Source organism: Leptodactylus fuscus, unplaced genomic scaffold (assembly GCF_031893055.1).
Source record: "Leptodactylus fuscus isolate aLepFus1 unplaced genomic scaffold, aLepFus1.hap2 HAP2_SCAFFOLD_242, whole genome shotgun sequence".
NCBI classification, from domain to species: Eukaryota; Metazoa; Chordata; class Amphibia; order Anura; family Leptodactylidae; genus Leptodactylus; species Leptodactylus fuscus.
In genome coordinates, this window is record NW_027440265.1 from 95,001 (window position 1) to 97,500 (window position 2,500).

Below are 2,500 nucleotides of genomic sequence, written 5' to 3' on the forward strand. Positions count from 1 at the left end.
TGCCAGTTTCTGTAGTGTAGTGGTTATCACGTTCGCCTAACACGCGAAAGGTCCCCGGTTCGAAACCGGGCAGAAACATGTACTTGCGGTTTCTTTTCTTGAAATTGGTCCATACCCGGTCTTCAGACCCTGCTGGCAGACCACAGTCTTTTCTTCAAGTCCTTTCGCTTGCTTGCAAAAGCAGTAGTGTGCATCTCGTGCCAGTTTCTATAGTGTAGTGGTTATCACGTTTGCCTCACACGCGAAAGGTCCCCGGTTCGAAACAGGGCAGAAACAAAGCATTGCAGCTTTTGTTTCTGAAATCGGCCATACGTGCTCTTCAAATCATCGTTCTAGACCCCAGTCCTTTCACTTGCTTGCAAAAGCAGTAGCGTGCATGTCGTGCCAGTTTCTGTAGTGTAGTGGTTATCACGTTCGCCTTACACGCGAAAGGTCCCTGGTTCGAAACCGGGCAGAAGCAAAGCGTTGCAGCTTTTTTTTCGGAAATCGGGCCATACGTGCTCTTCAGACTCTTGTGCTAGACCCCAGTCCTTTCGCTTGCTTGCAAAAGCAGCAGTGTGTATCTCGTGCCAGTTTCTGTAGTGTAGTGGTTATCACGTTCGCCTAACACGCGAAAGGTCCCCGGTTCAAAACCGGGCAGAAACATGTACTTGCGGTTTCTTTTCTTGAAATCGGTCCATACCCGGTCTTCAGACCCTGCTTGTAGACCACAGTCTTTTCTTCAAGTCCTTTCGCTTGCTTGCAAAAGCAGTAGTGTGCATCTCGTGCCGATTTCTGTAGTGTAGTGGTTATCACGTTCGCCTCACACGCGAAAGGTCCCCGGTTTGAAACCGGGCAGAAACAAAGCATTGCAGCTTTTGTTTCTGAAATCGGCCATACGTGCTCTTCAAATCATCGTTCTAGACCCAAGTCCTTTCACTTGCTTGCAAAAGCAGTAGTTTACATGTCGTGCCAGTTTCTGTAGTGTAGTGGTTATCACGTTCGCCTTACACGCGAAAGGTCCCTGGTTCGAAACCGGGCAGAAGCAAAGCGTAGCAGCTTTTTTTTCGGAAATCGGGCCATACGTGCTCTTCAAATCATCGTTCTAGACCCCAGTCCTTTCACTTGCTTGCAAAAGCAGTAGTGTGCATGTCGTGCCAGTTTCTGTAGTGTAGTGGTTATCACGTTCGCCTTACACGCGAAAGGTCCCTGGTTCGAAACCGGGCAGAAGCAAAGTGTAGCAGCTTTTTTTTCGGAAATCGGGCCATACGTGCTCTTCAGATTCTTGTGCTAGACCCCAGTCCTTTCGCTTGCTTGCAAAAGCAGCAGTGTGTATCTCGTGCCAGTTTCTGTAGTGTAGTGGTTATCACGTTCGCCTAACACGCGAGAGGTCCCCGGTTCGAAACCGGGCAGAAACATGTACTTGCGGTTTCTTTTCTTGAAATCGGTCCATACCCGGTCTTCAGACCCTGCTGGCAGACCACAGTCTTTTCTTCAAGTCCTTTTGCTTGCTTGCAAAAGCAGTAGTGTGCATCGCGTGCCAGTTTCTGTAGTGTAGTGGTTATCACGTTCGCCTCACACGCGAAAGGTCCCCGGTTCGAAACCGGGCAGAAACAAAGCATTGCAGCTTTTGTTTCTGAAATCGGCCATACGTGCTCTTCAAATCATCGTTCTAGACCCCAGTCCTTTCACTTGCTTGCAAAAGCAGTAGTGTGCATGTCGTGCCAGTTTCTGTAGTGTAGTGATTATCACGGTCGCCTTACACGCGAAAGGTTCCTGGTTTGAAACCGGGCAGAAGCAAAGCGTAGCAGATTTTTTTTCGGAAATCGGGCCATACGTGCTCTTCAGACTTTTGTGCTAGACCCCAGTCCTTTCGCTTGCTTGCAAAAGCAGCAGTGTGTATCTCGTGCCAGTTTCTGTAGTGTAGTGGTTATCACGTTCGCCTTACACGCGTAAGGTCCCTGGTTCGAAACCGGGCAGAAGCAAAGCGTAGCAGCTTTTTTTTCGGAAATCGGGCCATACGTGCTCTTCAGAATCTTGTGCTAGACCCCAGTCCTTTCGCTTGCTTGCAAATGCAGCAGTCTGTTTCTCGTGCTAGTTTCTGTAGTGTAGTGGTTATCACGTTCGCCTAACACGCGAAAGGTCCCCGGTTCGAAACCGAGCAGAAACATGTACTTGCAGTTTCTTTTCTTGAAATTGGTCCATACTCGGTCTTCAGACCCTGCTGGCATACTACAGTCTTTTCTTCAAGTCCTTTCGCTTGCTTGCAAAAGCAGTAGTGTGCATCTCGTGCCAGTTTCTGTAGTGTAGTGGTTATCACGTTCGCCTCACACGCGAGAGGTCCCCCGGTTCGAAACCGGGCAGAAACAAAGCATTGCAGCTTTTGTTTCTGAAATCGGCCATACGTACTCTTCAAATTATCGTTCTAGACCCCAGTCCTTTCACTTGCTTGCAAAAGCAGTAGTGTGCATGTCGTGCCAGTTTCTGTAGTGTAGTGCTTATCACGTTCGCCTTACACGCG

General features: G+C 48.9%; 9 non-coding genes across 9 annotated transcripts; all 9 read left to right on the top strand.

The window, feature by feature from the left end:
- The first annotated feature begins 5 nt into the window (after positions 1 to 5).
- Positions 6 to 78, top strand: TRNAV-AAC (transfer RNA valine (anticodon AAC)). Its single transcript has one exon. It is a non-coding gene; the product is annotated as a tRNA-Val (tRNA).
- A 309-nt stretch (positions 79 to 387) lies between these two features.
- On the top strand, positions 388 to 460 carry TRNAV-UAC (transfer RNA valine (anticodon UAC)). The gene has a single exon. It is a non-coding gene; the product is annotated as a tRNA-Val (tRNA).
- Positions 461 to 572: 112 nt separating this feature from the next.
- TRNAV-AAC (transfer RNA valine (anticodon AAC)) lies at positions 573 to 645 on the top strand. The gene has a single exon. It is a non-coding gene; the product is annotated as a tRNA-Val (tRNA).
- A 309-nt stretch (positions 646 to 954) lies between these two features.
- On the top strand, positions 955 to 1,027 carry TRNAV-UAC (transfer RNA valine (anticodon UAC)). Its single transcript has one exon. It is a non-coding gene; the product is annotated as a tRNA-Val (tRNA).
- Positions 1,028 to 1,139: 112 nt separating this feature from the next.
- On the top strand, positions 1,140 to 1,212 carry TRNAV-UAC (transfer RNA valine (anticodon UAC)). The gene has a single exon. It is a non-coding gene; the product is annotated as a tRNA-Val (tRNA).
- Positions 1,213 to 1,324: 112 nt separating this feature from the next.
- On the top strand, positions 1,325 to 1,397 carry TRNAV-AAC (transfer RNA valine (anticodon AAC)). The gene has a single exon. It is a non-coding gene; the product is annotated as a tRNA-Val (tRNA).
- Positions 1,398 to 1,522: 125 nt separating this feature from the next.
- On the top strand, positions 1,523 to 1,595 carry TRNAV-CAC (transfer RNA valine (anticodon CAC)). Its single transcript has one exon. It is a non-coding gene; the product is annotated as a tRNA-Val (tRNA).
- A 296-nt stretch (positions 1,596 to 1,891) lies between these two features.
- Positions 1,892 to 1,964, top strand: TRNAV-UAC (transfer RNA valine (anticodon UAC)). Its single transcript has one exon. It is a non-coding gene; the product is annotated as a tRNA-Val (tRNA).
- A 310-nt stretch (positions 1,965 to 2,274) lies between these two features.
- TRNAV-CAC (transfer RNA valine (anticodon CAC)) lies at positions 2,275 to 2,348 on the top strand. Its single transcript has one exon. It is a non-coding gene; the product is annotated as a tRNA-Val (tRNA).
- Positions 2,349 to 2,500: the final 152 nt, after the last annotated feature.